Source organism: Dendropsophus ebraccatus, chromosome 3 (assembly GCF_027789765.1).
Source record: "Dendropsophus ebraccatus isolate aDenEbr1 chromosome 3, aDenEbr1.pat, whole genome shotgun sequence".
Classification (NCBI taxonomy): Eukaryota; Metazoa; Chordata; class Amphibia; order Anura; family Hylidae; genus Dendropsophus; species Dendropsophus ebraccatus.
The window spans coordinates 158517291-158537616 of record NC_091456.1 but is presented as its reverse complement, the minus strand read 5'-3'; the positions used below and the strand labels follow the sequence as shown (position 1 = coordinate 158537616).

Here is a 20326-nt window from a genome sequence, read left to right as displayed (position 1 = left end):
GAATTACAAATATGCATAATTTCCTGGAACCTGTTGATCTGAAAGAAAATCATAATCATTTTAAGGCCACTTTTGACATTGTAACCAACTGCACCCTTCCTTACAGTGAAGTTTATATTGTTTTTACCACCTGATCTGCATCCATAGTGGTATAGATCATGCGGTGTGGATTGACATATAATTTTGGGTCGAGCGCTTACCTCACCAGGGCCAATACAAGATTCTCATAGGTGTAAGAGATACGAGTCCCTTTGTGCCTTGCCGTCTGGCAGTAGCTAGGTTAAACAGAGTTTGATGGGTATAGACAGGAGGCAGTGTGAAGTGTAGATGAACTGTGGAGTGTTTCTTTTATCCCTGCTATGTTGTGTACAGCTGAGTGTTATTGACATTCTGCGCCCACTATACGTCTATTGAGTCTGGTTTGTTGGCTGATAAATCCATTAGCCGTGATGGAGAGTTGCGGAGTAAATACTGTTGTCCTAATTTCTTCTGACATTTACTTCCCATCTGACTCATACAACCTGATGTACAACAACCTGACTTCAAAGGTGAGGTTTTCAGCTGGATGCAGCGAATCATACGTCAACCAAGACTACTTCTCTCTTGGAAGAAAGCAGGAAGGCATCAATTTCAACTGTAAGACATTGCGTTTTCACTGGGGACGGGCTCAGTAAAGCTTGAAAGATCGACATTTGCAAATAAAAGCTTCGGCACAACGTAATCTGCCTTTAACTAAATTGTTGCAGACTTTGATATTTTAATAATTCCAAATACTTAACATATCAATGGGGGGAAAAGTTTGGGGAGAAACTTCTGAAACTTCTGCAGTATTTATAGCTTTGGATGCCTAAAATGCAACCGTCACGCAGCTATTGGCAGAACGTCTACACGTGCAACGTCGGAATATGTGACATGGATATCAATGTCAGCAATGAAACAATGCTTTCTGTTTCCTTTGTGTTGCTAATGTCATTACCACAATTGTGTCGTAATCAATGAAACTGCAATTCTAAGTGTCTACATTTACACATTGATGCAAGCAGAATCCATGGGGGGGGGGGGGGGGAGGCAAAAGAAAACCATCAATATAAGCGTCTTGGAAGCTAAAAACTGGTACATGCCAACCCCCTTATTGTTCTGTTTGGCTAAACTTCTGTTTGTGCTATTTTTTATGGTTGCTTGATGCTCCTTTTGTAAGTAGACAAACAAGCTTATAAAATTAAACACTTATTATGCCACTTACCCATCCCCGCCACGCCATTCTAACCCTCACTGGATTGGCACAGAGTTTCACTTTCTTACCCCATCCTGACATATGGGAAATGCCTGCTGAGCTCATCATTGGAGATTTTATGATTTTTAAGCCCCTGCAGGGAACTATTATAGGCAATCATTCTATTGCATATAACATATTTGCATTTGCATTACACTGATCTCTTAGATCGGTGCTCTACAGGGAGACTTTACCAGCAGATCAGGCATGGCAGGCTCAGAGGCATAGAAGAGTCCTTGACCTGCTGTGACAACCAGTTGGCACACCGCGATGTACTTACACTTGCACAGGTATATATATTTTTTTGCAGCATTCATCAAGCCGTTTGCACTATTTTTGAGCAGTTTACACCAGTTGCACATTTTTTGCAAATTTCTCGCTCAGTTGGGGCATGGTTTATGTTAGCTACCTTTTTTTAAGCCAGATTTATCATGCGTGAATTTTGAGTTCTTGTGCAGCAGTACTCCAGTCAGACTCTGCCGTAGATTATAAATTAAGCTGTGTTATGGTGCGTTTACACAGACAGATTTATCTGACAGATCTTTGAAGCCAAAACCAGGAGCAGACTATAAACAGGGATCAGGTCATAAAGGAAAGACTGGGATCTATCCTCTTTTAAATCCATTCCTGGCTTTGGCTTTCAAAATCTGTCAGATAAATCCTTCTGTGTAAACGCACCCTTAGCCAAAAAGCCTGCAAACATTGCGCAAGATTTCTCTACCGTAGGCCCTGCACCTAATGATAAACTTTGTGTATGGATTGGAGTTTTTTTGCACAGCACGGAAAAGGGGCGCAAGTGCAAAGAAATTACACTGATGGTACATACCCCTTTAGTGTTATAATTGAAGATATAAGGATCAGTTTTAAAAAATATATATATTTTGAAGCACACAAAAATGTAGTTAAACATGTTTTTTTTCCTTTATGTTAAAATTAATTGTACGCAAATGAATACAATGAAACAAGTATATAATGGCTGTGTGATACCAGCCTTAGTCCTTAATGTGCCAGCTAGGATATAATATTCTACAGCTATGGGCTCAATAAGCGTGTTCTGCTTTGCTTATTATGCCTATTCTTACCTCTCACTTCTGGGACTGTGAGGAAAGCGGCCCGGTCAGCCTGTCAGGGATGCCGCAGTAGTCCATCTCACTAATTCAGTGTTGCCAAACTTCTTTTATTTGTTCCAGAATAATGAATGGATTTCACAAGGCGGCAATTGTCAGAGGAAGCTGTCTGAAATAATATTAGATTTAAATATTTCATCTTGTGTGCCGGTCGCTGGCTGAGAAACGTGTTTTCGAGACTCACATTTTTCTCACATTTTCCGATTCTGTATGGATGCTGTGACCTACCACCCTTGAACCCCACCATGTACATTTATTTTATTCGCCTTACATGAAAATCCTTGGGCTTAGGATACAGGTATTTTGGCCTGTCTTTTCTAGCTAACAAGGAAAATAACATTTCACAAGTTTTAGGTTTGGATCTGCTTTGTAGGATCCCCAGAAAAAAGCCCTGGGGAAGCCCTGATGATGTCACTGTCCATATATATAGATGATTACAATATATGGATAGGCTTTATATGGTCACTGTAATTATTTCAACATTTACAATTTCGAGGCCTTTGCAGGGAAGCCAGTCGGCGTTCCTCTCCTACCGTGCCGATTCAGGGCAGTAGTACTAATAGGTAAAAAGGCGAACTGCGGATAACTTAGGAGCAGAAAAAGAAGAAGGACCCTACCATTCTGCCTCCAGTCCAGTGACCATAACTAAAAAGTAATGTCACTGGAGCCCCCAGAGGTAGCCATGAAACAGATAACTGTAATGGATGCCATATTTTACCACCTGCGAATATGGTATCCATCTAATACACGGGAGTCAAACTGGGGCCCTCCAGCTGTTGCAGATTTACTACTCCCATCGTGTCTGGACAGACGAGGCTTTGGCTGTTCAGGCTTGATGGAAATTGTAGCTAGAGGGTTGTGAGTTTGATGCCCCTAGCCTAATCAATACAAAGTTTTAAAGCATTCCAAGGTATGGAGTAGCACAGTCTAGTGTACTGTTCCACACTAGTTGTGGCATATTTATGTTTTCCAGCCAAACAGAGGCATTCTTTTAGACTGTGGATGTGTAGACATGTTTAGCATGTATGTGAACGTTCATGATACCATGATAAATGTAGGGGCAAAATGTGGTGTGATCAGGGTCTTAAGGATGATATATCACCTGGAATACCTTAAAGGAGTACTCTGGCCAAACATAAAATAATGATAATGCTTTTAGATCATTTGCGTCAGAAAGTTATATAGATTTGTTATTTACTTCTATTAAAAAATCTCAAGTCTTCCAGTACTTATCACCTGCTTTATGTCCTGCAGGAAGTGGTGTATTCTTTCCAGACTGGCACAGTATCCTCTGCTGCCACCTCTGTCCATGACAGGAATTGTCCAGAGCAGGAGAGGGGTTCGATGGTGATTTGCTACTGCTTTGGACAGTTCTTGTCATGGACAGAGGTGGCACTGTGTCAAGAGAAAGAAAACACCACTTCCTTCAGGACATACAGTTGCTGATAAGTACTGAATTTAAAGAAGTAAGTTACAAACCTATATAACTTTCTGAAACCAGTCGAAAGTACCCTTTCAAAAATCTGATAGGCTGATAGGTGAAGGTTCTACCTTTTGTAATCCACGCGTTTCTGGAGAACAAAGATCCCCCTGAACCCCCATTTTGTCACATGTGGTGGCCACAGACTGAATGGAGAGAAACATGTGTGCATGCCTATGCAGTTGTGGGGCCCTTGCACACTACGGAAATTGAGCGGATAAGCTTCGGCAGATTCCATGCGCTCGCCCCCCCCCTGCGCTCCTACGTTAAGATCCTCCCATTCCATAGGCTCCATTCTATTCAGAATGTCAATTCTTTGGACGGACGATGGAATCCGCCGGACCATAGAATGGAGTCTATGGGACAGGCAGATGTTCAAGCGGGAGCGTGCACGGAATCCTCTGAAGCTAATTTGCGCGAATTACGTAGTGTGCAAGGGCCCGAATAGAGAGGTAGCTTGGCTCGGCCACCTTCTGAAAGGTACATCTCGCAGAGGTGGGTCTTACATATCAGATATTGGTAATGTATCTTAAATAAAAAATAATAATACCATAAAATACCTATCGTGCATTCTGTGTAAAGATTTCTATAGTTTGCACCATGAACCCGGGCAGAACTATACGAGACCTCTGTGAGAAGGATCAGCTCTGCCTGCATTTTCTATATAGGCGGGAGGTGCGCTTTACACTGTCACCTCTGCTGTCATTGCGGGCTGGCGTATATTAGGTCATAGGCTTGTAATATCACTGGCACATTATTAATCGGAAGACATGTGGAGACATTATATCCGAAAATGCTGGTTGCTAGGCAACAGCACAAAAGTCCGTAACATATAAATAATAAATCAATTCTAAAAGTCTCACCATCTCGTGAATGACAGCTTTTAATAAGAGAAAGTAGGGGGATATTTATAGAAGCAACAGATGGGCTTAAGTTTAGTTACTTTTAAGTTGCTGTTGTGTATTTTTTATTATTATTTTTTTTTTATCCTCTCATGAAAAAAAATTCTGATCATTTCTACGCTTCATATTAAAGCTTCAGAGAAATCCTATTCATTGTCAGGATGTTTTTGATATACAAATCATTGAACTATTCCCGGAGAGCCTTCTTTTCACAAATCACTTCAATTATCAGAATTACATGATTTCCATAGACTCTTCTTAGCTGAGAGGTACAGATACTGGAACGGCAGGGATGTGACTGGCAGATTCCAGCCTCCTACATGAAAGTGCATGGCGCTGTATGGCACTCGAAGTATTGTATCTCTGTATACCTCTGATTCTTCTGTCTAATAATATTTGAACCCAGCATAACATATGTTTCATGTTCTGTACGACACCATATTATAGTTATTGGGGGAGATTTATCAAATATGGTGTAAAGTGAAACTGGCTCAGTTGCCCCTAGCAACCAATCAGATTCCACCTTTCATTTTCCAAAGAGTCTGTAAAAATTAAAGGTGGAATCTGATTGGTTGCTAGGGGCAACTGAGCCAGTTTCACTTTACACCATGTTTGATAAATCTCCCCCTTGGCTTCTAAAGGAAGAGAAACTCTGTGTTACTACCCTAAATAATGGTATCAAATGGCAGCAGAGCTTTGCAGAGACTACAGGAACTCTGTGCATATAGCTCTGGCTAGAATTCCAAAAATCTTCTGACATGGTGCAGGTGGGGTACTGAGACCCCATGATCCCTGGAATGAACAGGTAGCATCGATCAGTATTGTGCCTGTTCATTTCTGATCATTACTAGTTAGCTCTTCTCCGTGAGCAGCACAAGTGGTGTACAGATTGAGAGAAAGCCTATAGAAATTTAGGTCATAGGAATGACCTGCCTCAGCTAGTGACTGGCAGGCGTTTTCTATGAGTCAGCAGGAAAACAGGGAGCTCTTGGCAGTAGAGAATGGTGCTGACAGGGGATCAGTGGCAGATGAGTTCATGTAACAGTTATTGCAAATGGTCCTTTTTTCATAACACCACCAGGTTCCCGCTTGGCGCTGTTTTCACTGCCCGGCTCTATGCACTGGAGGTGGGCCCGGTGCCCCCCAGTGTGACAGTATCACCTCCCCTCTATGACGCACCTCCATTAGTCACATAGGGAAGGAGATATCGTCACACTGGGGGGCGCCTACCAGTGCATAGAGACGGGCCGATACACAAAAAAGACACAGCGCAGGAAACCGGGCAGCACTTTTAAAAAACTGCAGCCGCACCAACCAGGTTAGGCTTGGTTCACACTTTGTTTTTGCAATCCGTTTTTTTCATCCATTTTTTGCAAGAACGGATAGAAAAAAAACGGATGCATGTGTGTGCATCCCTTTTTTTTTATCCGTTTTTCGCCAAAAAAACTGATTCTAAAAACGTAGTGTGCCTTACTTTCAATGGGATCCCAGCCGGAGCATATACACATCGTATGCGCTCCGGCCGGGATCCCATACGGGGCCGGTCTCATACGACGTGTGAACATAGCCTAAATAGAGGACTTTATCCCATGTCCATGGATAAGTGAGCAGGATGTAAGTGAATGTTAGAGAAAATAATACCCTAAATACCATATGGTCAAACTTTTTGTAACTTTTTAGCTTTATTCATCTAGATCACAGGTTTCAAACTCACATCCCTTCAGCTGTTGTAAAACTACAACTCCCATCATGCCTGGACAGCCAAAGCTTTAGCTAGCTTTGGCTGCCCGGGCATGATGGGAATTGTAGTTTTGCAATAGCTGGAGGGATGCAAGTTTGAGACCTGTGATCTAGACATACTGCAAGTCATGTCATAAAAGGCCCCGCAAAAAAAGTAGCCGTTCCTGCCCCACCACATTTTTCATTGATTTCTATAGACTTTGAATATTGCTGTGACCAGTGAATAGCAACAAAGGTTGCAACCTGACACAGACCTCCACAGCTGCTGCGCCTATGGCACCTATCAATTATGCATGGCCCCCGTAACCATTTCTTCCTGCTTTAGACCTCCTTACACCCCTTAGGACGACCTCCGATGGCCGTCAGCAAACAGATTATAGGCTAGTTTCATCATTTGCTTAGCAGCATAATGTTTTCTTGTAGCTGGTGGTTATTATTTCTAATTCTTGAAGTATTTTGGCTTAATATTGTTCAGGAAGCTTTTTTTTTTTTTGAGTAATATTTTAATCCAGTGCATTTAGGTTTTGAAGCTAATTTATCGCTTCACCTCCTTCAGAAGATTCAAAGAAAGGTTTAAAGGAAGAAAAAAATCTATTAAAACTTTCAATGAAATATTTTAGTGTTCAGTTCATTAGAAGTAGGTGCCATCATCCATACACTTACCGTAATTACTGCATTAGAGAATAGTGGGAAACTGGAAGACAATATGCGAGTTCTGGATCCAAGTCTTTGCTGCTATTACCCCACAAATATCGTAATGTATCGCAGTGTGAAGCTCGCTTGTGGAGGCATAAAATATATGGCTGGTACCTTCTTAAAGCAGCAGTCATCCAGTCAGATGTAATTTCTATGGACAAATGGTATGCTAGACTAAAGGCCATATTAGGGTATGTTCACATCTCGTTTTTCTCCACACGTCTGGCTTCACGTCCGGAATCAGTGAAAAAAGGATGCGGACGTGCAGCCCGACGTGCGGCCGACGGCCACATGACGGCCACATTGACTTTAATGAGCAGGACAGAGTCATTATGTGACTGTGTTCTGCTCATTTGCGGGACGTACACTGCTTTTGTGCAGGACTCAAAAGCGTGGTCGACTACGTTTTTGAGTCCTGCACAAAAGCAGTGTACGTCCCGCAAATGAGCAGAACACAGTCACATAATGACTCCGTCCTGTTCATTAAAGTCAATGTGGCCGTCGGCCGCACGTTGGGCTGCACGTCTGCATCCTTTTTTCACTGATTCCGGACGTGTAGCCAGACGTGTGGAGAAAAACGAGATGTGAACATACCCTAACACGTAGCGATTATCGTTCAAAGATTTGCCATAACGATTGATCACTAGCGTTCTTGTAGCGGAAGATTCTGAGGTTATTACCTTCACAGATTACTGTTATGAATGAATGTTTTTACGTCGTTATATGGTCACTAATCATTCTTCAGGACAACCCACACAACATGTTTTATCAGAGAACGACTTATTACAGGAACAAATATGCGAACGATCAGCGAACTACCAACGTCTCGTGTCCCAAAGCCTGTCTATGGGAGAGCGCGCGCTCCTCAGCTGCCGCGGCTCTCCGCTCAGGGAAGTGGTGTATCACTTCTTTAAGCATAGAGTGGCGGCAGCGGAGGAGCGCGCGCTCTCCCATAGAGAAGCACTGTCACATTGAGGTAGACTGGATTCTGAGGCAGAGAGTTCCGTGCATTGCCTCTCAGGACACATGTTATTAAGCGCTGTGTGAACTGTATTTGGTCATGTATCTGCTTGTATTCCTACTGATGGGCCGGTATCAGTTCTGTCCTATTTCAGCTTAATTTTAATGTCATGTCTGTATGGTATATTATAACTGTGCAGTGCAGAAGAGAATCCAATAACAGGGGTCATCTTCTGCATACCCCTGCCAATAGGTTATTTACTGAGAAATAGGTTAGGATTCCTGGACTTCCAGGCGTCTCATTAGACTTCATTAGCCTGAGGGCTTATTCACACTTCTGTCTTTTGGATCTACATTACTTCTGGTTTACTTCACATTGCGGTTTTTATATTTGCATTTTGTTCCCAATTTACATGATGCTCTGGTCGATCTGTATCTGATAAAAAAAATATGTAGATTCCGCATCCATTCCGGATACTATAATAACCATTAGGTAAAAAAAAAATCCAGCTTTAGCAGCATGTGCGATAGCTGTAAAACATTCTTTGTCTCGTCTATAGAATAGACAGAAAGCTGCGTCTTTTGTTGTATTGATATAGTAGCAGTCGGTCCCTGCTGGCTCATTTCTACGTATTGATTAACCATTAAGTGCTCTCGCGTTATCTAATTTAAAGGAAAATGTCAAAAAAACCATCTTTTTATTTATCTTGGTCATTTTAATTGCCAGACTTTACTACCTAGGGAGAAATGATGGATGGGCCGTATGGGACGTCAGCCTTATGCTAGTGGGGGTATCCCCATGGTTAAGGATGTATGAGCTTAGACTGGCCTGTGTTTGCATTTCCAGACCGTGTCCATACACAGTCCATAAACAGGTCACACTAGGCCATTCCTGTGTGACGAATACTAATTGTCTAGAATTGGTGTTATAGTCACCCAACACTCTTCTTCATCTGAAATGTTATGCTTTGTGTTTTCATAGTAACATAAAAACCTGTTTGTGTACTTTGGTTAAAGTGGTTGTCTGGCCACTTATTCTTTTTTATATATATCTACTAGAGAATGTTGTAAAATTATAATAAAAAAAAAGAGTAGTCACCTTACCTTACCATCCCACCACCGCTACCACTTGTTTTATTATGCTTCCCAAGTCCTCCTCTGGTCTCTACTTCCTGATTTCTCTCATCAGGAGGATTGATGGGGATCTGTAAGGTAAGTACTGCTTACTATAACATTATTTATATTATGGGCTGTTGTTAAAAAGTTTCAAGTAGTGAGATGATCCCCTTTAAAGGGGTTGTCCATCAAAAAAACTTTTTCTTTCAAATCAACTGGTATCAGAAAGATATATAGATTTGTAACTTACTACTATTAAAAAAGTCTTCCCATACTTATCAGCTACTATATGTCATGCAGGAAAATTTTTATTGTCAGTCTGACACAGTGCTCCCTGCTGACATCTCTGCCCGAGGCCAAGTTTTTCGCTTGATAACCCCTTTAAGTGTTGTCACAAAGTTCGTCATATTTATTTGATTTGTCTGCATCCACCTACTTTTTTATTAAGACCCACCAGCTATCTTATTTGTTTGGGGGCGGACCAGGTCTTTATTGTGGCTTGGATTTTAACCCTTCTGATCTTTTGTGTTCTGGAAGATCAGCAGTACCAAAGATCCCTAGCATTTGCTTATTGCACACACTGTTTAAAGAACATACTGTATCTGTTTGGCGGAGATGAATGAGTAAGTTAATAGTGGAGTCAAAGGTGGACCAAGGTGTGTATGGCCTGCCTATAAGGTTTCCATAGACATAAGAGACAGTTTTGCAGATCAAGAGGGCTACTAAGCTTTTTTGTAAATAAAAGGCAACAAAAAATCCTAGGTATTTGTTATTCTCTGGCGTTTTATCCTTGCGTTTGTGATTCTTTATCATACGATTTCAAGTTCTCTAGTGAAGAATTACGGAAAGGAACGCCAATATGCAGTTAAACCCCGTAGAAGTCTGAGTCTAACCTCAAGTGGGTATACAGAATTAGAAAAACACAGCTACTTTCTTGCAAAAACAGCACCACCCTGGTCCCCAGGTTGTGTGCAGTATTACAAATCATCTCCATTCACTTTAATGATACTGAGAATCGATACCACATCCAAACTGAGGACTAGAGGGTTGCTGCTTCTGAAAGAAAGTGGCCATCTAGAATTTAACCCAAGTAAAATGCACACTTGTTCTATGAGATATTATTTCAAATCAAGTTTCTTTCATGTTGACATCATGGAAGCTAATTCAGATGACAGTGTTATATAAGTCTGGTAATTGCATATGTTGTTACTGTGTCACAGGAGAGTGATGGCGAGCCCAGGCAAGTTAACACCTTCCTGAATTACAGCTTAATTCAATCCTTCCATTATAGCCTTACTAACGCTGTGAGCAGTCCATATGCTGGCTGTTTTATTGATCATTTATAGCATTATCCTATTATTTTCCTAATGTCGGCTTTATGTATTCTAAATGGGATCAGACAGAAGGCATATTGTATCTTTCTTCTAGATGTTTTCATTCTCTTTTTAACTTACCCTGAATGGTCAAAATACTAATAATGTAGCATTGTATTTATTTCTACATAAAAGCAAAATAAAATACTACATGCGCTCCACATACATGTTATAGTTTAAAGCAAAACAGACAGCCAAAGATGTGCCAAATATAAGAAGTATGTGATGAGGACCTTCAATGTAAAGTCAGTGTATGAAGCACTGGACTGAAAGGGGAACTCTGGATAAGAAAAACTTGTTTTCTATTAAAAGTACATTAAAAGTTATATAGATGTGTGTATACAATGTATTACTGTACCTGTACCCACACTGGTAGCTGATAGAAATCCAGGAAGTGAAAAAAATGGCCTCTGTGCCAATTCACATTGTCTCCTGCTCCCTCTGCTCTCCCCCCCCTAGGAGACAAATCTTACATACCTCTGTCTCACATTGTGTGTTTGCTGATGATGCAGACAGGGGGCAGGGCGTGATGTCACAGGAGGCTTGGCTGGATAACCCAATCCCCTGACTGATTCACCATCTCTGACCGAACAGAAGCAGCTGCTGCACTAATTTTACTGATTGTAATGGGTGGGGGCTGTGATAATCACATGAGGGAAAGCATTGCATTCTGAGAAATGTCAAACCAGGAAGAACAGAAACACAAAACAGAGCAACCCCCCCCCCACTTCCTCCAAACAAATGGATTTTTGGTAGTTTCAAAACTGGGATCGAAAGGTAAGTAATGCGTTATGCTTCTGCAGAAGTTTCATTTTTTTTCAACCTCTACCTGGAGTTCCCCTTTAATACATCTGCACATATGAGGGCATTTATCAAGACTGGCGTACTGGTGCATCAGTTGTAGATAAAGCCCTGCCCCCCCTTTACCCTGGCCGAATACACTAAGAGGCGCACACCTGTGAGGTAAAGGCCCTATTACACAAAATGATTATCGGCCATATACGGCCGATAATTCACTTGTGTAATAGAAGGCAATGATCAGCTGACATAAATGATATCGCTGATCGTTGCAGTCGTTTGTCTTTCAACATTTTGAAAGGCAAACGACTAATATAGCAACGATCTGCTGCCATCGCCCTGTGGAATAGGAGTGGTGGCAGCAGACCGCTGATATCTGCTATGGGCTGCCCAGACAATCTGGCGTTCACCTGGGCAGCCCCCCCGCAGCTTCCAGTGGCCCCCCTGTACACACCCGCTCACTGCTGACGCGTGCAATAGCGGCGGCAGCGAGCGGGGATCGAGGAGCAAGCAATCGCTGACAGTGCTTGTTTGCTCCTCACCGCGTGGAATAGGGGCTAAAATCAGAAGGAACCTGCTCCTGCCTGAGCAGGTGTAGATTTCTGCCTACTAACGGGCATATATCTTAGTAAATTAGGCATGGCCTCCTCCCCACCTTGCCGTGGCCCCTGCCCATCAGGCGAGCAGAGGTTACGGCTGGATTATGACGGTAGGAATCTGCAACTCCCTCATGGCATACACCACAAGTCCCTTAGTGTTTTTTCACCCCAGCATCAGATTCTTGATAACTAGTCTTGCAGCTGTTATGTCAAATATTATGTGTGTAAATTAAAAGAAAATAGGCCATAGCTGAATAGGAGATCTAAGCCAGTCATGGGATAGGCAACTTATTCCAACAGCGTATTTAGCACTAGCATTGCAAATAATATACAACTAGATTGCAGTAAACCAAAGGTCTAAAAATCCAAAATGGTTGATGTTTTTGGTTAGTTTTTCAGCTGTGGGCATTGAAAGTAATCTTTATCACTGATAACAATAAAGAAGCCTTGATGTCTTGGGGGTCCAGAATTTGTGTGAATTTGGCAGGTTAAGCCGACACGTCTAGTGTATATGACTAGCTTTACAATGAATCAGTCAGCTGTAAGGATATGTTCAGACTACAGAACATACGCAAAAATTTCAAGCAGAGGCCGCAGGGTGATATTCTCAAGCTCAATCCGCCATCCAAGCCATGACAATCCCTGTACAGCATACAGTATATAAGTTCAAGGAAGTACCTCCCTAGCTTAGGCTATGTTCACACTACGTAAAAGTACGGCCGTTGTTGCCATTGGACATAGCCTTATCTTCTGTGGGATCCTGGCCGAAACGTATACACATCGTTTATGCTCCGGCGGGATCTCGTACGGCTACGCAAATAACTGACATGTCAGTTTTCTGCGGCCACAATTCATTGAATTGCGTCCGAAGAAAGACCTGTCAGTTCACACAATGAAGCGAGCAGCTCCGGATGCTTGCCTCGTTGTGTTCTGTGGGAGGTTCTGATGTGGGCGCGCTGATGCGCCCGCATCAGAGCTCTGCAGCCAGAAAGATCATCCAGCCGGTACTTAAGTACCGGTAGGGATGATCCGGGCAGAGACCGGCCATTCCGTGACGGCCGGTCTCTTACGTTGTGTGAACATAGCTTCAAGATGCATGCATAAAGGTATTCATTATTCCTATGTTCTCCTGTACAGTGTATGGAATAGAGACACTGAAAAAAAAATCCTAGCATTAACATTATTCTTTATCATTTCAGCAAAATAACCCTTATTTTTAAGCCATATTAAATAGACACTTTCATTTCAGCAAACTATGCATACATCAATAGTACAAGCAAATATATATTACAAAAATATTTTTATCTTATCGGACAATAAAGCTTCTTCCCCTGTAATCAGACATATTCCCATCTCCCTCCTTCTTGCTAAACTCTAAAAATCAGCAGAGGAAGTGAACGCCGACCTGTGAGATCAGCGCTTGCTTTCCCCTTGTTCCACTGAGGGGCCACTGAAAGCAGCAGGGGGCTCCCCGGACGATCCTTAGGGCGCTATTACACTAAGCGATTTTTCGATGATTGATGATAAACAATCTCAAACGACCGCTATGGCGAACGACCTGAAATTGTTCACCCAATAACACAGAACGATGATCGTTACTTATGATCGTTCTTGCAGTCGTCCTGTTGTTGCTATTGTGTTTGTCGCTACTGCGCACGACTGAAAGACGTCTTATTCCATGCGAACGATTTGCGAACAGTCGATGATAAAAATAGGTCCAAATTCAAACGACTAACAATTACTCATTGGTTGCTTAATCGTTTTCTGCTATTACACTAAACGATTATCGTTCAAATCCGAACGATCTAACGATTTTTCGAACAATAATCTTCCTTTATAATAAGGCCCTTAGATCGGCCGGGTGCCCCATTGAGGTCAGCAGCAGATCAATGCACTGTGGACCATCGCTGTCGTTAACATGATTTTTCAACCCATTGAACGACAATGATCAGCCAACATCGTGCATGATTGTGGTCTTTTAACAGGCCCTATTATGCCAGATGATTTTTGGCCAAAATGGCAGGTAATTGGCCGGATTTGGCTGATAATTGTTTTGTGTAATAGGGCCCTTAGACGTTTTGTTTACTGGATATAAGGGAACAGTACAGAGAGATATAGAGAAATAGCTAAAAGACAACTTTCAGAGCAGAAATCTGCCATCACAAAATAAAGAATGTCCGGGTATAGTGCTGCTCCTCATGTACACACACAGGGCGGCTCATCCTGCAATGACAGGTACGCTTTCATTTTGGACCTTGTGATATAGTTATACTGGGATCTTTTTTATATTTAGTCATTTTTGGTCTCGGGACATTAAGTAATGTGAATTACGTGCTCGCACTCTGGGCCCGCTGGAAAATAACATGAATAAGCGTTTTAACAATCGCCATTATTCCGAATGAAGAAAGAGATTGTATAGTGCTGAAGGGATTTCACTTTTGAATTAGATATTTCCTTAATTGGGGCATTTGTTCAGACCTTATAAAATCAGCTTTTTACGTTTAACTCCTCAGCCATGCATGAAATCGCTGGGTGACATGTCTACCTACTTTTAATTGCTCTCTTTGAAGTGAAAGTTTTAATAGCTTTAGTGGAAGAATGGCAAAGAAGAGAAGACTGGAGATAAAAATACAGTAACTAATTATATTTAGTCTAAGTTTTATTGTGCGGCACTTGAAGGCTTTACGTTCACTGGCAGAGCTGTCATTTGTAGAACCCGGGCATGATTCAAGGGTTCTGTCTCAGGAAAGCAATATGAATGTATCCTTCAAGTGTGGGAAGCTGAGAGGGAGGCCTCAAGTACACAGACCGTGTTATCTGAGCTCTGTCTATCCTGTCTGCTTTTTTTCATACCCAAGAGCAGGGAATATATGTGAAATTTTATAGAAGGGAATGTGGACCTGAGCAGATCCCCTCTGGGATTCATACACAGAACTGAGATTCACTGTTTGGGATTTTTAAAGGGGAACTAAAAGCACTTTAGACGAATCTAACCTGCTGATAGTCCCCTATTGTGCAAGAGGTGTCCAAAGAGGAAGGCATGTCTCTTACCTTCATTCATTACTCCTCGGTTGGGTAAGACTGTTAAGAACACTGCCCCGCCTCCATTGTGCCGATTCGTCCTGCAACAGCAAGCCTGCTTTGTTAAAGGAGAAGTCCAACCAAAATTTTATTAAAGTATTGTATTGCCCTCAAACGTTATACAAATCACCAATATACACTTATTACAGGAAATGCACATAAAGTGCTTTTTTCCCTGCACTTACTACTGTATCAAGGCTTCACTTTCTGGATAAAATGGTGACGTCATGTCACGACCCGCTGGAACTCCCAGAGCTGTGCGGTGGCTGCTGGAGAGGATTGTGGCAGGACTGGGCACTGGACCCTAGGGTGTGTGACCAGGGCTACTGTGTGCCCAGCAGCTGCTGATGCCCCTGGCACAGTTGTGTACTATTGCCCGTCTCACAGCGGGGCAGTGTTCCCCTCTGCCCGGGGGATGCTCAGTGTCCCGCCTCTATCTCCACGATGCAGGGGGCTCTGCCGCCACTCTGGGACACTGAGCATCCCCAGTGTTAACCTCTACTCTGCCGTGAGACGGGCAATAGTATTATCCCTGGGACAGGGTTACCGACACCACAACTGTTCCAGGGGCAGCAGCAGCTTCTGGGCACATACTCTAGGGTCCAGTGCCCAGTCCTAACATCCTCCTCTCCAGCAGCCACCACACAGGTCTGAGAGTTCCAGCGGGTCCTTACGTCACCTTTTTATTAAGGTAATGAAGACTTGATGCAGTAGTAATGTGCATTTCCCGTAATAAGTGTATATTGGTAATTTGTATAACTTTTGGGGGACCAATACAATACTTTAATAATAATTTTGGCCAGACTTCTCCTTTTATAATCATTAGAAGCTGCGGGCCGGATGGGGATCGGGTCAGTTCTCCTAAAGGTACCCCAGTGCTCCAGTGTGTCCTGATCATTTGCATTATCTGCCTTATCTGTCTTAAGGTGCGTTTACACGAAACGATAATTGGCCCGATTGTACGATTAACGATGTCGGTGTAACGATTTTTTTTCATAACGATCAGCGTTTAAACGGTACATTATATTGTACTGAAAATCGTTTTGCAATCGCTTAAGCCTATCTCACACATTGGTTAAATCGGCGAACGACTCTTTACACGGACGATCTGCAAATTTTTTGTGAACGACGAACGACGATTTGAGAACATGTTGAAAGATCAAAATTAACGATTTCTCGTTGTTTGATCGTTCGCTGCGGTTACACGTATGAATATCGTTTGAATTCGATAATTATCGTGCAAATTCGCACGATAATCGTTACGTGTAAACGCACCATAATACTTACCTCAGTGCAATCAGCTCGGCCATCTTCTCATACAGTCTGCCTCAGGCAATGGCATAGCATTGACCAGTGATAGCAATCTAATGACTGTGGTAATAGTCCCTTGGGGGGACTTAAAAAGTGTTAAAAAAAAAGTATATATATATATATATGTTTTTTAAATAGTCTACCTCATAAAAGTTTAAATCACCCCCTTTCCCAATTTAGGCCCCCTTCACACGTCCGGAAAAACCATCCGGATTTCCTATCAGGAAATCCGGACGGATTTCCGGACCCATAGACTTTAATTGGTCACGGATTTTTCCGGAAGGGTTTCCGTTCCGGAAAATATATCCGGAAAAAATAGGACATGTCCTATTTTTGTCCGGAATTCCGTCCCGGACGCCCCCATAGAAGGCTATGGGGGCGCCGGAATCACGGGCACTTTCCTGATGTACATCAGGAAAGTACCCGTGATTCCGGATGATTGAGAGCCCGCCGACACCCCCGCTGCCGGAACGCCGCGCCGCCACCACCCAAGGGATCCCTGCAAGCGGACATCAGCTGCCGCCGCCCGGTGACCCAGCAGCGCCGCATCGCATCACCCCGCGCCGCATCGCATCACCCCGCCGCCCGCTGACCCCGCATCGCATCACCCTGCCGATGACCCCGCCGCGCCGCATCGCATCACCCCGCCGCTGCCACCCGATGACCCCGCCGCCGCATCGCATCACCCCGCCGATGACCGCGCCGCATCACCCTGACACCACCCCGACCTCTGTTCCCCCCCCCCCCCCTCCTCGAGGCCGCAGCAGGTTGCACCCGCCCGACCGGGACTCCCACCAGCTGCCGCCGCTGTTCTTCCGCCGCCGACAGGTGAGATACACAGCCCTCTCCCCCCCAATACTAAAACTCCCACCATGTCCTGCTAACAGGCCATGATGGGAGTTGTACTTCTGCAGCCTGTGGCCATCCAGGTTGCAGGAGTACAACTCTCATCATGTCCCTGTTGACAGGTCATGATGGGAGTTGTACTTCTGCAGCCTGTGGCCATCTAGGTTGCAGAAGTACAACTCTCATCATGCCCCTGTTCGAAACACTTTTTTTTTTACTCATCAGGAAATCCTGAAGGTTTTTCCTGATGATTTCCTGATGGTAAAAACGGATTACTGTCAGGAAATCCTGATACTATCCTGATGACTTTTGAGGTCTCCTGATCAGGATTTCCTGACAGTAAAAACTGACACGGACGTGTGAATGGGGCCTTACAGATACATGTAAAAATAAATGAATAAATAAACATATTAGATATTTATAATATGTACAGTGTGTAATACATACGAGGAACAGTGTAAACAAAAAGAGGAAAGAAGCTTCAGGATTGCGGATTTTTTGTCAAATTATCTATCGAAAAAATTATAAAAAGAGACATAAATAAAAACACAAAGGAAAACACAAAAATGAAAAAATGTCCTTCTCCGTAACGCCACAATAGGCTGCAGAGGCATTAGCATTTTATAACTTCTTATCCTCCATTCATACGACATGGGATAGTAGTAGTAGTAGTAGCAGTAGCAGCAGCAGCAATAGAAATAAGTGTTTGGTTTCAGGCTCGAGTTCCTTGTATCCAAAGCCCTGCATACACCCTGTATCACTGTACTTATGTCAAAACTTGACAGCACAGGTAGAGTATTAGATAATATGAAGCTAATAGCATTTCCCTGAGGCTGTGCATGCTGTGTCGTAAGGGACAAGTCTGCAGGTATTTACAAATCCAGAACTCCAAAGACTAAGTTTCGGTATTCATGCCTGCCATTTCCACCCTGACTCTCTACAGTCATGTAAAGAGGAAGTAACATCAATATATAGATGTAGCAGTGCTGACATTTTGCCATTACCAGGTATTATATGCTTCATAGGAAAATCCGAATATTATGTTCTACAACAAATTTATACAAACATTTGTCCAGTTTATATAAATTGTTACATAGGAGTTAGGAGGTTTGGATTGATGTTATCCCTTAGCTCAGGGATAGGAAACCTTGGCTCTCCAGCTGTTGCAAAACAACAACTCCCATCAGGCATGATGGGAGCTGTAGTTTTGCAACAGCTGGAGAGCCAAGGTTCCCTACCCCTTTGGAATTGCAGTACTCAGTATGAGCTCCAAAAGTCTTCTTGTACCCCAGTAGAGGCGAGCCTTCATCTGGCTAATCAGATCACATATGCCAGTACGCCCAGTAATTGATTGTAGCATTTTCTGTACCCTTGGTAATAGTAAACAGAGGTCATCGCTGACGTTCAGCAAACACTGGCATTGAGAATGTTTTCTTTGTCAATTAAATGAGCTTTCCAGCAGGAGGAACAATAACTCACTGTGTATAGAGAGAACGCTTCCAGACCCAAGTTTGGTCTAAAAGATCAATAAATATCTGTACTTTAGTCTTTAAACTAGACAATTGTATAAATGAATGTGAAGTCATACAAATGATAATTCATCTGATAATAAAATCTAAATCTTCACTCTTCTGCCTGTAAGGTGTGTGTGTGTATGGTGTATGTGTGTGTATATATATATATATATATATATATATATATATATATATATTTACACGGCTGAATAACAATTATTGAGAGGGCAGCCGTCTTGGTAAATAGATGGCCGCTAATAATGATTATTATCAGTATTAGTGGCCGTTTATGTTACAAGGCCGCCGCCTTCTCTGATATTATTATGCAGCGGAAACGCAGCCTAACAGATGATTGGCTAATTGAAACTTGGGCAAGTTCAGGGAAATACCCTAAAATAAATATATATATATATATATTCATAGCTAAGCTGTAAACCAGTGCTTCTCAAACTGTGAGGCGGGCCTCACCAGTGAGGCGCCCACTAGTTGTTGGTGAGGCCCAGCTGATGAACCAGTATTCACAAAATTAACAATGATCTTTTGCTGTTTGCAAAAATCTTCACTTTAGCAACATTATTAATTTATTTTGTACTTGATTTATTAGTATTTAGTATGGGAAATGGGTGAATGGTAGCCCTAGCATTATTTTCAGCTTTTAAATGGACTTTCACCCCGGTAGTGAGGCCCAGGCACCCTCTTAGTCAGTCTCGTGAGGGCCAGGCATTGCTTTGGTCTGTTCGGTGAGGCTCCAATAGAAAAAGTTTGAGAAGCACTGCTGTAAACAACAGTTAAAGGGGTACTCTGGAGAAAAACACTTTTTGCTAATACAGTACATTGTTTTAAACCCTTAATGACGGCAGGCATGTACGCCCCTGCCGTCTGGGCCTTAATGCAGCAGGGTGTACATGTATGCCCTGCCGGGGCACCGCATGTGGAGCGAGCTCAGGAGCGGTGCTCGCTTCATAGAGGGTGAGGACTAACTGCTATGAGCAGCCGGGTCGTCACTGTCAATGACGGGCCACCGCCGCACCATTAACAGCTCAAATGCTGCAATTGTGCCGTGACCTTGCAGAAGCGTTTAAGTGTAAGGGCCCTATTCCACCGGACGATTATCGTTCGCATAATCGTCAACGATTAACGATCTCAAACGTCCGCTATTGCGAAAGACCTGAAAACGTTCACTTATTTCCATGGAACGATAATCGTTACTTATGATCGTATTTGCAATAGTTTTTTCTTCGCTATTGCGTTCGTATCTACTGCGAACGACCGAACGACGTCTTATTCAATGCAAACTATTTGCGAATGTTTTGCGAACGAGCAACGATAAAAATAGGTCCAGGTCTTATAAAGCGAGAAAACCTGAAATCGTATGATAAAGAATCACAAACGCAAGGATAAAACGCCAGAGAATAACAAATACCTAGGATTTTTTGTTGCCTTTTATTTACAAAAAAGCTTAGTAGCCCTCTTGATCTGCAAAACTGTCTCTTATGTCTATGGAAACCTT

At 42.8% G+C, this 20326-nt stretch overlaps 1 protein-coding gene and 1 long non-coding RNA gene across 3 annotated transcripts in view; one reads left to right on the top strand and one right to left on the bottom strand.

The window, feature by feature from the left end:
- Positions 1-20326, top strand: part of EPB41L4A (erythrocyte membrane protein band 4.1 like 4A) — a 181297-nt gene that overhangs the window by 10405 nt on the left and 150566 nt on the right. The gene's annotated exons all lie outside the window — the stretch shown is intronic.
- LOC138787404 (uncharacterized) overlaps positions 1-20326 on the bottom strand; it is a 46114-nt gene that overhangs the window by 25171 nt on the left and 617 nt on the right. The window contains exons 2-3 of the long non-coding RNA XR_011362369.1: positions 9283-9383; positions 2356-2509 (exon numbers count right to left, since the gene is read on the bottom strand). This is a non-coding gene — a long non-coding RNA (uncharacterized lncRNA). The remainder of the gene's footprint in view (positions 1-2355; positions 2510-9282; positions 9384-20326) is intronic.